At 43.0% G+C, this 14,920-nt stretch overlaps 1 protein-coding gene across 1 annotated transcript in view; it reads right to left on the reverse strand.

The window, feature by feature from the left end:
• LOC8026166 (transcription factor RFX4-like) overlaps window positions 1–14,920 on the reverse strand; it is a 194,897-nt gene that overhangs the window by 144,344 nt on the left and 35,633 nt on the right. The window contains exon 2 of the mRNA XM_042289559.1: window positions 5,184–5,259. The gene's annotated coding sequence lies outside the window, so the exon portion shown is untranslated. The remainder of the gene's footprint in view (window positions 1–5,183; window positions 5,260–14,920) is intronic.

The raw sequence follows: 14,920 nt of genomic DNA on the forward strand, positions 1-14,920 counted from the left end.
CGTGTTCAGCCTAATACGAAATCTTCGGACATGGTAACCCTGGAGCGACGGTTACCATTCTTAACCAGCTCGCCTGCCTACTGGTTTTAAGAACTCTTTCATGTTTGATGAATCTTTAATTTCGGTAAATGCAAATACACATGGAAAGCATCATATGTTAGACGAACAGTGAATAAAAGAAATCTTCGAAATTATTTTTTTTTTTTGCGAGAAAGATTTTATAGAAATCACCGTGGTAAAATTGACCTCATTTAAATCACGATTTAAATCATCTTGACTGTTCTTCTCCACTCTGACTAAAAGGCAGCACTTCAATGCACATCCAGTGACATTTCGAGCTTCGTAAGTACAGGCGCATATTTTTCCGGTTAGTTTTAAAGCGTAATATTCCCATTGGCCACTCCGTATATACTTTACTGCTGCGTTCCAGATCTTGGTACCTTAGCTCATAAGGTCTATTATAAAAACGTCGACCACATTCCTATTCAAAGAATTTAGCAAAGGCGCTCGCACAGCATTTTGGTTAAGGATACACACCAACGTCAATGTCAAGCTAAAAAAAAGGTTTTTCGTGCCGAGTCCTGTCAACACCTGTCTTCCATACTTGGGTAATTTAATTTGAAAATCGAACTAATCAAAATTACTTTTCACCATAATTAGTTACTAACAACTAGAATTTCTAGCCCACGGGATGTAAAAATTATATCATAAATTATTTTTAAAATATTGAGATTATTTTGCAATCACTTCCTTGCAGCGCTGCTCAAGTTCAGTCATGTTGATGCGATAGTATGTTTTTCCACTCTTCGACTCATCGGATTCGTTATACTGTGTTTAACCTTCATCACTTCTTGCCATTTGTTGCTCAATTTCTTTTTCTTTGATATTTATTTAAAAAAATGATATGATATGGGAGTTGGGTGCGGTGCGTTATACGGATCAGTTGTATTTTACTTAGTTGTAATGGTAAGTCTATTTTTTTATTTACTGAGGCTACAAAGTTATTAAATTGCAACTAATGTTACCTTCAGTCAAAATGTAATTATATGCAATAGTCTCCTTTCAAGTCTGCGTACAATCTAATAGCTGCAAAGTTAATTACCCAAATCCGCCATTGTTAGGGCATGTACTTCGAGCAGGGTACAGAATCAAAATCAAGATTATTTTAATCATGATTTAAATCGTAATTTATATGAAGCCAGCATTACTCCGATTACTTAAATCTAACCTTACCTTCATATATACATACAAACTAGTTCTTTATTTGCCGTTTGTCTTTCATTTGATGCAAGCTGACAAAATTCCGACAAGGCACATCGGAAACGGCTAACGAAGTTCGACGTGCTGCCGTACGTGCCCAATATCTCACATAACTCGAAACGTATTGGAGCGAAGTTCAACGTTGGTGTCGTTTTCACATCCGTCTGCAAAGTGTCAAAAATTTGCGCGATGTTGAGCAGGAACAATACTAAACCTAAAGAACAGAAATGTGACAAGCACACCAAGCACTTTGTGCCCCGCGCCACTAAAGTTTTCTACATGATCTTTCTGAGCTGTGGTCGAGTGTATATAGGCCAGACCGTTCATTGCTTAAATGACAGACTGCGAAAACAAGCGGCTACGCCAAAAAAAAAAAAAAAAACTATGATTCTTTTTTTCCAATACACTGCAAAAATAGTTGTTCCCCCTTACTGGGCAACACCCTGGTGGCAAGACGCAACGAAGAAAATTTGAAGAGGGAGATATTCGAAGCAGCCCTTGTACTTGCCTGCGAACGAGGTCGCTCTATCAGTGTCGTGTTTATACATTTGACGAGTAGGTAGTTGCAATTAATTAACAGGGATTAATCATTTTTATACGGATTGTCTCACCTACCTGATTACGTCTTTACGTATGACGCGTCTGGTTTACGCGAGCCAACGTTCTAATTTTTCTAGTGACAATTGTACTCCGTGCATGACCCCACAAGATATGTGATTAGATTAGCACGCGCATGAGCGAGACACTGTGCGCGTGTGGAATTTTAAATATATAATGAGTCGTTAATCAGCGTCCGTCCAGTGTGCTCCTTTCATTTTTGTCGCGTCCTTTTCCTTTTGCGCTGCTTTTAATAATGTCGTTGGACAGAAAAAAAAAACTAGCCCAGCAGCCCACCCCTTTACTCTGATCCAATCGCTTCGTGCCCATGGAATGGACACCGTCCATATTGCTTGGTGGGGTTTTGAAAAGGGTCTTTTACAAATTAGCCAAAATACTAATTAAATTACAGTAATTTAATTAAACTAGTGGAACTTTTCCAGCAAGTCTCCGCGGATGCGTACACCTTTCCCCTGGCTACGCTGCCCGCTGTCGCCAATTTCGGATAGCACCATATCTTGCACGCCCAACATTGTCAGCAAGTACTACCTTTGCACGTATTTCTCTGTTTTGACAAACCAATTTTGGGGCATTGGTAGTAGAAAGCATGAAAAGCAATGAAAACCGACGCAACGGCACGATGCCTGCGTGTTCTGGCTGGCCAAGACCTATTGAATTACCCTTCATTTGTAGTTCACAGACGGGCCCCCAGACGGCGCTCGTTACTGAGAAAAGATATGTTGCATGCTGATGATATAGTGCTAATGGCCGATAGCGACATAGAGCTTCAGTCCCTGATGAATATATGTGGCGCAGACGGCAACAGTTTAGGCCTAGATATCGGTAGGGACAAATCAGCGTTTATGGTGTTCAATGAGGACGGAATTGAAGAGCTAAAGATACAAGGATTAGAGTTAGAGTGAGTATATAAATACAAGTAACTAGAAGCATGGATTAACAAGGGTACAAAGCACCTCAGTTAACGTGCAAAATGTGTGACTGGTAAGGGCAACAGAATGCAGCTGTAATGAAAATGTCACTTCGGAACTATAACAGCTATGAGGTGGTGAGGGAAATCTGGAGAGGAGTTATGATTCAGAGCTTGAGTTTTACAAATGCAGTTTTGTGCATAAATCTAGACGTCCAGACAGGACCAGAAATAAAGCAACGTGCAGTAGGTAGACTGGCTCTGGGAGCACACGGCAAAACACTGAACCAAGGTGTACAGTGTGATATGAGAGGGTCTTTATTTGAGGGCAGGGAAGATAGCAGCCCGATCAAATTTGAAGATAGGCTGACAGAAATAGATGCAGAAGGATGGGCACGAAGTGTTTAGCTTTTCACCCATTAGAAGCGTCGATACAAAATGTAAAAAGCGGACTCGAAAATTTATTTCTAAATATATGGGCAATACCAGAGAGGCGAAGGAAAAAATAAAGGTTAAGGAGAGAGTTAAAGAAACTGAGAGAGAAATATGTGAAGCAGGCATGCAGACTAAATCCGCCTTGAAAATTTGCTGATCGTTTAAGAAGGACGCTACTAAGGAGCCCATCTTCGACAATTCCAGGGGGAACTCCTTGTTGTTCAGGGCGAGGACAGGAGTGCTGCGGATTAAGATAGTATACACAGCTAGTATGAGGAACGGCTATGGGTCCAAACAGTTTTTGTGTATTTTAAAAGCAAGTTTGAAAATAAAGCATTGAATGAATGAATGAAGTAGATACGATCTGTGGAGCTTGTGAAGAAAAAGAAAAGACGACTGAGCACTTTATACTTTACTGTAATGGGCTTCACCTTGCAGGAGCTGAAGAGGTGACTAATTTAACAAATGCACTAACATTTAGGAATAAAGAGGGAAAAATAGGGAGGTGGGGTATTCGAGATTAGATTATCTTACGGGACCATAGGTTGAAAGCAGGATGAATATTTTCTTATTCCCTTTCGGCGACTCGTAGGGCGGAAGGTGTGTGCACCCGGTTGCATGGAGGCGCCTCCGTCATACGGATCGTAGCTTTTAAGAATTAATCTCTATATATACACCTCTGAGTTAAATAAATGTTAGGAGAAAAAAAAAACACTGGCTAGGTGGCGCTGGCCGCCGCCCGATTCAAAAGTTTTGACTGTGGAAACAGCTGAACTTATAAACAAAAACTGTCAGCCTTTCCACTCTGGTGAAGAAGGAAGTCCAGTGAAGCTGTACCATGGTGGGAATGAAGTATTTATAAATATAAGAATTAAAGTGTCATTGGGTAATTGGTTATTTGAATGATTAAAGAATCAGACATATATAACGATCCGGGGTTGTTATTTATTTCGTAACCACTGTGACCATGGCCTTCTGATTGCAGTGGTACACCGTTATAGGGTGCACGCTGACGGCAGGCACGTTCTTCGTGAAGACAATAGGGAGTTTTCGTAGACCGCGTTTCCCCCTCCGCTAAGCCCTCCGTAACGAAGCAGCCGCTACTGCGCCGGCGCGCCGATAGCCTTGACTGTAGAGTTCCGGCTAGTGTAGCTGGTTGCGGAGAGCGTTGCGGGACGGCGGAAACGATCTACGAAAACTCCCTATACACGTCCGTCTATACACGGTCTATACACGTCCGATGCCTAGTCGTGGGCACCGTAGGTTCGTTCACACACGCAAGCTCAAAGTGCTCGAGCATAAACAAAGTTAACCACTTTCCCTCCTGGCGTGCAATGTCAACGTTAAAGTCACCCGTCACTACGGCAGAGGTGTCGTCGAGCATGACCCAGCCGAAGACGTTATGTCTCTCTTGTGGGGTGCAATGTCTCTCTTGGGGGGGGGGGGGGGGGGGGCGTACACGACGGCAATTAACGGGCCAACCCGCACTTTGACGGAAAGGCTGGACAGCTACCACCATCTATGAGCGACGGCGGCAACCAGATTGGTTGTCTGGTTGCCGCCGTCGCTTACAGATGGCGGTAGCTGTCCTTGGTGTTATGTAGTTTTGTGTCGACATTTGTTTGGTACCGAACACGAAACTGTGAAAACTAGCCCTTAACAGCTCCGCTGTAAAATGTGGTGTGAGATAGAAGGAAAGAGACTTTTCTCGTATCTCTCCACACATTTTTTTCTTTAAGGTCAGCTGGTTCCACAATCAAAATATGTACAATCAACTAGCTCAGCTCCTTCCCCTTGGTTCAAAAGGTTCAGCCTCATCCATCCATCCATTCATCATTTCATCCGGGTCCATTGGATCGTTATCCCAGTATGTTAACTGTCTTCTCGTTTCGCTCAGATAACTATTATCAAGAAAGACTGTGTTGCTTTTTTTCCCCGGTCAGTTAATCATGGCCGAACTCACCAGACAAGTGTGGCCGGTGTGGAGTGAGGACGGAGAACTCGACCAATCACAGGACTGCTCTTGATCTGGTGCTCTCCTGCGATGAACGAAAACATACCATCATGTTTACCGAGGTGCAAACTTTAGCTTGGCTTCAAACCATAGCGCGTAGGTACACGCCTTCATTTCGGCGATAATAAGCTCATTCAACATTCACAGCCTCGCCACCGCCGAACGCAATACTATACAAAAATATACTCCCTATTTCGAAGTTTACTTTTAACGGTATGTGTTTGTATACTTCCGCGACTTCCAAAATGAGAAACCTGCTGCGTTTCTAACGTGATGCAGAATTTTGTCTTCAAATTGCATACTAAAGACTGTTAGAAAAAAAAAAGTCAAACAAGCTCCTTGATCTGCTTGCTATTAGATATTTAGTAAAAAAATCATTCAAAATATTTCAATCATAAATTTTAATTTAGTTTAGTATACTCAAAACAATTTTACTTACGAAATTATAATCTCCCCGAATCACAAATTATACTAGGATTTCTCGACGAGCATTCGGGTGGTGGTTCGAGTCCAATCGCTGCGATGACGGGAATAGCCAAACCCTAAGGCCCCATGGTTCCACTGGTTTGCTTGAGGCATGTCTACCTCAAGCAACCATGCTTGAGGCAGACATGCCTCAAGCATGATCGAAGCATGTTTGCTTCAAGTAGCAGAAGTATATTTGTGGGATCCATGTCTGCTGACAGTCCCTGTCTACATGTCTTCAGACAGTCAACATGCCTACAGACATTGCGTGCGACCAATGCGACTTGATCGACATGCAAGAAAGAAACAGGCCACAGACAGTGGCTGTAGACTGTCTTTTGTATGAGGTACTAGCAGCGCGACCGGGGCTTGACCAGTCAGCACATGCCCTGGGCTTTCCCAACCCCCAGCGCGTGACTATGGGATGAAAATTGGTGGCATATATTCGGCACCAAATTACGTGGCCGCTTGCTCTGGCTTCGAGTTGAGAGGGTGAACGTCGCTTGTTTTGTTCTTCCTTTTTTTCTGCGACTATTGGCGACACTAGTGAAATCTACACCGCGTAGCGGCAACGCCGAGAAGCTCAAGAGAGGAGCCCATTTCGATTCTGTCGGCTGTTATCGCTGCTTGGTTATCGTGGGCAGCATACAAAAAAACATCGTTCCCAGTAATTATTTCTTTGCTTCTGCCATGTTATTCCTACGCACTAACTTGAAGAAAGCTTTTACCGTAGAAAAATCGCATTGATTTCATATGTAACCCTGAATCTACCCTGGAGTGCAAGAAATGTATGGTGGTCCGCGCGCTGAACCATGAAGACGACTTCCTTTCGTCCGCCATTTCGCCTGACCAGCGCGCCCCCTATTGTTCGCAGAAGTAGCGAACACCATTTGCCGTGCGATAAAAAAACTAACGTTTATGTATGCATGCGTGCATAGTACCGTGTGGTCGGGTTAAGCCCGTTTGACATGGCGCTGTTCTGCCTGCGATTTGCGGTTTCAACATTGCTCGTAAACACAGTAAAAACAAATAAAAAAAAAAAAAACGTGGTCAGAGCACGCAGTCGAAGTGTATGCTGCCTCCACGGTCATTTAGGCGTCCGAGATTGAAAATTGCAAGCGGAATCGCACCATGACAAACGGGCGAATTTTGGCGCTTTTTTGGGTACTACATGAACCAACTTGAGCAAATGCGCCCTGTATCGACCACTTTCTCGCGTTCTTGTGTATGTTTCGCGCTTTTTTACTTTAGTTAATCGTAAACAACTCAAAATTACTGTCCAAAAAAACTAATCTTCTTTTCTCAGCAAAAAAAAAATAAAAGTAGTGTTTTTCGCGTACTGTGACAAGACCTTTTGACATTTCAGATCGACGCATGCCGAGAAGCGAGACCAGCTTTAGAGAAAGCGGGCCCTTGAAAAGAAACACATGTTAGTAAAACTAAAAATAAAGATGCCTTTCTATATAAAACACACAAACACAAAAATATGTAATCGTTCTTGATGGTAGTAAAAACTGCCAGCGAATTAGGGATGCGGTGAAAAAAAGTAAGTCTGTTATTTTCTTGTGCAAATTTTGTATATTCTAGGATACAGAATTTAAGCTCCGCACTAAGTAAGTAATTGTAGAAATGAGAAATAAGAAAGGATAAGCAGTTCTTATTTCAATGCAAAGAAAAGCCCACCTTTAAGGCAGTTAGCAGTTGCATGACAGTTTTCCAATTTAAATTTAGATTGGTTATCTTTATCGCATATTAGGTTTGCGACGCGGAATCGTCCCCTTCCAGAAGGTTATATGAAAACAAGGGGAATGCGAACTTCTACGAACAATACGGCGCAGGGAAGAAATAGGGAACCGAAGAACAGATATTTGCGAGTTCTACGCGGCAGTGTAACATAACCACGTCCTGCGTCGAGACTGTGGAAAAAAGAGTAAGAAAGATATGGCAACGATTACTTAGCGTTCCATACTAGTTGTTTGGTTTCACGCCACTTCCCTACGACTGGTTCGGTTTCCTGCCACTTCTATACTAATAGTTTGAAATCTCGTACACAGTCTACAGTCGCCTAATTAAAAAAAAAGCATTTTCCTGTTTTTGATGTAGTGCGTGATGTACTTAATATGGCGGAGCAACGGTTTTTGTACTTCGCGTAAATACCGCTCAGAAGGAATACCTGGTGTTTATTATTCATGAAAAGCGCGTTAGTTTTTCTCCCTGTGCGATGGTAGTTGCAAAAAATATGAAATAAAAACGAGCAGCGTTCTCTCCCTCGTTTCATAGCCAGAACCAATGACCACTTGATCTGGAGCCGATTATATGCTGTCAGTTCCTATCATCCACGCGCCGGAATTGACAAAGCACAGGACATAAGCTCAGTTCCAAACATTAATAGGCTTCAGCTATTGTCGTCATTGAAGCGATTGGGCGCGAATCACTACCCGAAGGCTTGTCGAGCTATTGATTATCGCGAGCCCAAATCGAGTGCTCACGCAGTGCTCTGGTCCAGTCTATGAGCCGCATTCAAATACCTCGCTGGGGGACTATCTAACATCACTGGAAGACAGTGCGACCTCCAAACTGACTCATCAAGTTTTGCAAAGAAGAGATTGAAAAAAAGCGCTCCCGTTTATTTTTGGAATAACACCGCAGCGAAGAGGTTTGTTGGTCAATGGCATTCCGTGCGAGTATACTTGGGTGCCACTAATGCCAGTAAGCTCCATGTAAAGTAAAAAAACATTTCAAATAAATATCGTTGCACCGCCCTTTGAAGGTGACTATGGCTGATGCGATTTGTAATTTGCTCTCAAAGCCTGGAGAGGCAGTAAACAGCCCCGAATACAGATTATCGTTCTAGCAAGCAGAAGCCAATTTCAACAAGTATAGCAAAAAAGTGATTGTTGATTTGGATCACTTGTGTACCATAAAAGAGATCAGTACAACGCTTCAAGCAACACAACGTACGGCCCCTTCTCCAGATTGTGACATTTGGTGCCCTTGCGAACCCTAGACCCTCAGCAAAAGCCTTGTTGTTGACATCTTTTAATTGCATATGTCTAGAAGAAACTTGCCGGAAAGCGGCACAAATGGTTCTGAGCTTGAAACAGGAAAGATCACAATCATCTCTTGCTAGGGCTGTGCAATTGATCGATTCACCTACCGATTTAACGTTTAATGCTTTTATCGCGATTAATTTTTTTACCCATTAATCGTTAGAATTTTGACGAATGAAAGCAAACAAACAAAATTCAATGCTTTCCACACGCAGACGTGTACAAGTAATCCTGTATGAAGGGCGAACTTTACGTGACATTTCAGCATAAAGTAAACTGTAGGGACTATATTTGCAACTCCAGACAAGTGCAGTTAACCGGTTACACGTGTCCCGGGAACTTCAACGCCGTATACTTATGCATTTATTTATTTACTTACCCTCAGGGTTAAAAGACAATTACAGATTGAAGTGGTAAATGCATGAACAAACCAAACGGCAAGAGTAAACACCTCTGGTACATCAGAAAATAGCAAGAAAGACAGGGCAGTTCTGAAAGAAATTGGGTCAGGTAAGGTTGCCATATTATGAGGAAGGTGGATCTATTCTGCAGAAGTGCGAGGAAAGGAGGAATAGAAACTACATTTGGTGTTGCAAGGCAAGACGCCAACCTTATTTCGATGATCTGATCGCCGGGAAATATATGACGGGGCTGTTAGTAGGTTCTCATGAAGGGCAGAATGATAGTAAATTTTATGAAAAAGAGACAACCAAGACAGCTGTCTGTGTAAAGCAAGATTAGACAAATATAATGATAGCTTCATAGAGGTTAGACTGGAAGTGAGATTATGCTTAGAAATAATAAAAGCCGCAGATTTGTTTTAAATTGATTCTAGTGACTGAATGAGGTACTTTATGCCGGAGTCCCAGACGGAGGCTGCGTGCTCAAGCTTCGATGAAACCAGTGATTTAAAGAACAGGAGCGTAAAGAATGAGGGAACAGAACAAAAATTTCTTCTTAAAAGCCGAGCATGCAATTAACATTGTTACTTACCTGCACTATATGCATGTTCTATGACAAGTCAGACGTTATATGAAGACTAAGGTATCTATACTTTTGCACAGGTTGCAATGGCATGGTGTTAAGGTAGTTAATAGGCGAAACTGTGCTACCGCAGAATACGCGCCTTTATTTGCACTTGGTGATGTTTTGTTCCATTAGCCATGTGCGGCACCAGCTAGCTATTAAGATTAGATCAGACTGCAAATGGCTGATGTCATTCTTGGTTAATATTTCTCGTTAAGCTACGCAATCATCGACAAATACACGAACAAAAGAGGAAAGGCAGGCCTGGCAGATCTTTAATATATACAAGAAAGAGTAATGGGCCTAGAACTGAACCTTGCGGAACACTCGAGTTAACAGGCGTTACTGAAGAATTAGAGCCATTTACTGTAACAAATTATGAGCGACGATGCAAAAAGACTCAATCAAATTAAGTGTTTTTGTCTATATCAAGTTTACTTAGTTTAAAGAGCAATATTTGATGACTGACTTTATCGAAATCTTTAGAAAAATCAAGAAATAGGCAGTCCGCCTGCGGGCCACGGTCCAAATGGTATGCAGATTGAGTGAAATATAAAAGTTGCGTTTCGGGCAAGAGAATGCTCTCCGAAAGCCGTGCTGACATTGGTTAAAAAAGGCGTTCGATTTTAGTAAGTTGGCAATATTCCAGTAAATAGTATGCTTTAAAATTTCGCAGGAAACGCTCGTTAGAGGTAATGAGCAAAAGTTATTGGGCGAATGCTTACGCTTGCTTGGTAGACGAGCGTGTTGGTTTAAGTCATGGATGAAGAAAGATATGTCGTCCCTGTGTCCCTGTCCCTGGTGAAGATGTGTTGTCCCTGTTTTAATTGTTTTATTCTTTCTTTATTTATGCTTAAGTTCGCCCCTATGTATAGAGACATCACACTTTCCACCTTCCAGACATCAAGTAAACATGAAACATCTAAAGATATCTTAAATAATTTTGTCAGAATTATAGAGGATTGCATTTTAGTGCTTTGCAGGCATTTGGAATTAATTTCATCAACACCAGCAAGCGACTGAAGGTCCTCCCTACAGTTCTCACCTTGGTAACAATACCTAGCTGCACGGGCAAGCTGATGTAAAACTGGTCAACGAGAGCTGCAACGATAGCCAGATGTCATCGAGGTCCTTATTAAGCAAATTACGGAATTCCGACACCACGGAAGCAAAATGACCACTGTTATTTATTTGGTGACGTGTGTAGAGCACAAATGAAGTCTTAGAACCATCTGTATTGAGTTTTCTTTTATTAGAAATTAGACGTGGATTCGACACTCTATAAGTCATGCTCGTGTGTTTCAGGGACTACTGAGCCTTGTAATCAAGGGTCGAACGCTTTGATGAATCACCCCTTTTTAGGAGGAAGAAGTTTATTTTGACATCGGACGGAAAAAGCAAAGAACATGATATGCCCCACAGGGTACCACAGACAGCGTGTTAGGTCCGACATCATTTAACGCAGTCATGTCCTAACTATTCATAGTGCTTACATCTTTTCTGTGTTTTTTTATCTACGCAGATGACATTTGTATAAGGGGTTACATGAAATAGAACGTTTTCTAAAGTAGGGTGATATATATTTAACAGCAACCAATATGACTGTTCTAGTACTTACACGTAAACGATTAGAATAATTTAAGCGTATTGCTCAAGGACGTATACTTGAAATTTTTTGTGAGCCCCGTTTATTTTCGTTTTTCGGCCAAAAAGTAAACTACTTTATAAAAGAATCAATTTGATGCCTGTAGATTTTACCGGTATTCTTCGTTTCCTTCGTATCACGTAACTGCACCTCGCAAAGGACTATACTCGCTGTCAAATAAAGAAAAAGGAAGTTTTGGGCATTAATATTGCGCTGTGCGAAGTAGTTCTTACATGGTTTGGTTGTCAAAGGAGGAAACGATGCTTTTTCATGTTTGAAACGTGTATGTCTTAATAAAATAACGTAAAACTAATCCAAGAAGCACGTATCTATATATATATATCAGGGTGTCGAACCGGAACCGAACCGAACCGAAAACCGGAACCGAACCGGTATTTTTTCCGGAACTGAACCCGAACCCGAACCGTCATATTGTTATCGCGATGAACCCGAACCGGAACTGAACCGGAAAAAAATAACGGTTACCGGCTCATGTCAAAACGGTTCGGCCACGCGCTGTTGACAATGAATGTGCTATCAATGCCATTTGTTTTTTAAGTGCCGTCAACTGACACACACCTCGCTTACATATTTTTCTTCTCCACTCAGTCTTAGGAATATAAACGCTGCATCCATGAATCTTGACAAACGCTGCATCCATGAATCTTGACATAGGAACCAGTATTGCGCTGGTCGCGGCTTGCACGGAAGAAAAAGGATTAAAAAACTGTGCAAAAAAAAAATCGCGTCACGGGATTTTATTTTCCTACAATCTCGTAAATCCTAAATGCTGCTGTGTGCTCATTTCATAACACGTTTCTAGAACGCGCGAGTTCTTGAAGCTTGCTTCCATCGGAATGAGAAAAGAAAAGGCTGTGGGAGTTTGATAATAATGCATCCGGTTTCGTATAGGCACTTAGAAGCTAACATATTTGTGAGACAGCGAACTCTTCTATTTTAATATTTATCCTATTACGTCCTTCTGGCGTTGCGTTCGGTGAAGTGTTTTTCATATTCCGTATCTTGTTTAATGAAAACTTCTTTAAGGGTCTAATTTGAGTTACCGAAGGCTAGTTCAAATAAAGAAAGCTGTATTTTCTCCCCACTGTTCCTTCAATTGCTTACACGCCGAGGTGGCGGGATAGTTAGCGAGTTCTACTTGCAAGTGGATTTATAAGGAGGTCGCGGATTTTACAGCTACTGCGTCGGACCCAATTAGATGAATTCCGAATGCGTAAACGTCGGTGAGGTAACCTTTGAGTGCACATAAAGAAACCATTCCTTGTAGAAATCCCTGAGCCTTACACTACGGTGTATCCCGTTTCGTATGTTCTGATTTCAGATGTTTTATTTGTAATTTATTTTGACGTTGCAATTTGTCATTTATAATTTCCGAACCGGTTTGCGAACCAGTTCAGCGCCCCGAACCGGTACGGGAACCGGTTCGCGGATCGAATTAATCGAACCGGAACTGAACCGGAACAAAATTAATTTACCTGAACCTGAACCGTAACCGAACCCGTATTTTTTTTCGGTTCGGCACACTGATATATATATATACTGTATTGTAGCAGAAGTCGGATTGAGTGATGGGTGTTTATTATTTACACGGGTATTGGAGATAGAACTCAAGATGACCTTCCGGTATATATTGCCGCTCGCTCAGTCTGTCCTTCCTCTTCCTCTTCCCCCAGGACGGCGCGTCCCCGAAGACTCGTGCCGCTTCTCTTCGTCACAATATATCCCCTTCGCAGAGGTAGCCATCCTGGCGAGGGTGATGTTAGGGCTGGGAGATTGGCGGGCTGTAGACTTTAAGGCGGTTCACATGAGCTATTTCACGACCACGCCGGCGGCGATCAGTAGGTGGCGAAAGGGGCTCGATTTCATAGTTGACTTCTGAAGTCTGGCGAAGCACACGGTAGGGGCCGTGGTAGTTTGAAAGCAATTTCTCACAGAGACCGGGATGGCGTTGCGGTGTCCACAACAGGACAAGATCACCCGGTTTGAATGAAAGAGGGTTGGACGCGGCATCGTGGTGGCGTTTTTGTTGTCCTTGAAGGTCGGCAGTGCGTGTCCTTGCTATCTGATGGCATTGCTCAGCATGTTCTTGGATTTCGGTGAGTGGTGTGCATTCAGACTCCTCCGGCGAATAGGGCAACAGGCTGTCGAGTATTGAAGAGACCTCCCTCCCATAAAGAAGAAAAAAAGGGGAAAATTGGGTAGTGTTTTGAACGGCGGTATTAAAAGCAAAGGTTATGAATGGAAGAACCTTGTCCCAATTTCGGTGATCAGGGGAAATATACATGGCAAGCATATCAGCGAGTGTTCGGTTGAAACGTTCAGTCATGCCGTTGGTCTGCGGATGATATGGCGACGTTGTTCGATGAATAACGCTGCAAGCTCGTAAAACCTCTTCCACAATTTTTGAAAGGAACACAGTTCCGCGGTCGCTAAGGAACTCTTTCGGAGCTCCATGACGGAGAACAATCTGGTTTAAGAAAAAATTGGCGACATTTTCTGCTGTCGCCGAAGGTAAAGCGGCGGTTTCGACATAATGGGTGAGGTGATCAATGGCGACGATGGTCCATCGGTTTCCAGAGGAGGAATTCGGAAGGGGACCAAAAAGATCTATCCCGACGCGCTGAAATGGTCGTTCTGGGCACGGTATGGGCTGGAGCAGACCTTGAGATGAATGGGAAGGCGACTTGCGACGTTGGCATTCAGGACATGATCCTAAAAACTTTTGAACGCTGCCATAAAGCCCTGGCCAGTAGTACCGCAGACGAGCCCGAGTGTAGGTCTTGAGAAGTCCTCCATGAGCAGATGTTGGATCCCTGTGAAGGTGTTCTAAAACCTCACGTCGTAAGTGACGAGGGATAACGAGAAGTCAATGGAGACCTTCAGGTGAATAGTTGCGCCGGTAAAGAAGCCCATTCCGAATGCGGAAATGTTGGGACTGCCTTCGCAGTGACCGGTTTTGGGACGAGTCAGGGTCTCTCACAACTGTCAGAACTTTCGATAGCCACGGATCTCTTGCTTGATCGAGTTGCATGTCGACAATATTTACTGCCGACAAGGTGAGAGGGTCTTCGTCGGTGTCAGCTGGATCGGGTGCGTCAGAGCGCAGGAGACATCTCGAGAGGCCGTCGGCGTCGCCATGTTTGCGGCCAGATTTGTACAGAACCGCGAAGTCGTATTCTTGTAGGCGCAGCATCCATCGACCAAGGCGTCCAGTGAGATCTTTTAAAGACGACAGCCAGCAAAGGGCATGATGATCGGTCACAACATTGAAACGTCGACCATAAAGGTATGGGCGAAACTTCGTGACTGCCCACACGACTGCTTGCCAATTCAAAACATTAAAGGGGAAATTAGTAATGTTTTGCGAGAGGCTGAGCTCTTACTACTGCGGTTCTTGTAGTCGATGCGAGTATAGAAGATGAACATATGAGCTGTAAGTCAGCGCCCCTGTTTGTTCTTTGTGTGTCTTCTCCCTTTGT

The sequence above is a fragment of the Ixodes scapularis genome, unplaced genomic scaffold (genome assembly GCF_016920785.2).
Source record: "Ixodes scapularis isolate PalLabHiFi unplaced genomic scaffold, ASM1692078v2 PGA_scaffold12__126_contigs__length_90152505, whole genome shotgun sequence".
In the NCBI taxonomy this organism is placed as follows: Eukaryota; Metazoa; Arthropoda; class Arachnida; order Ixodida; family Ixodidae; genus Ixodes; species Ixodes scapularis.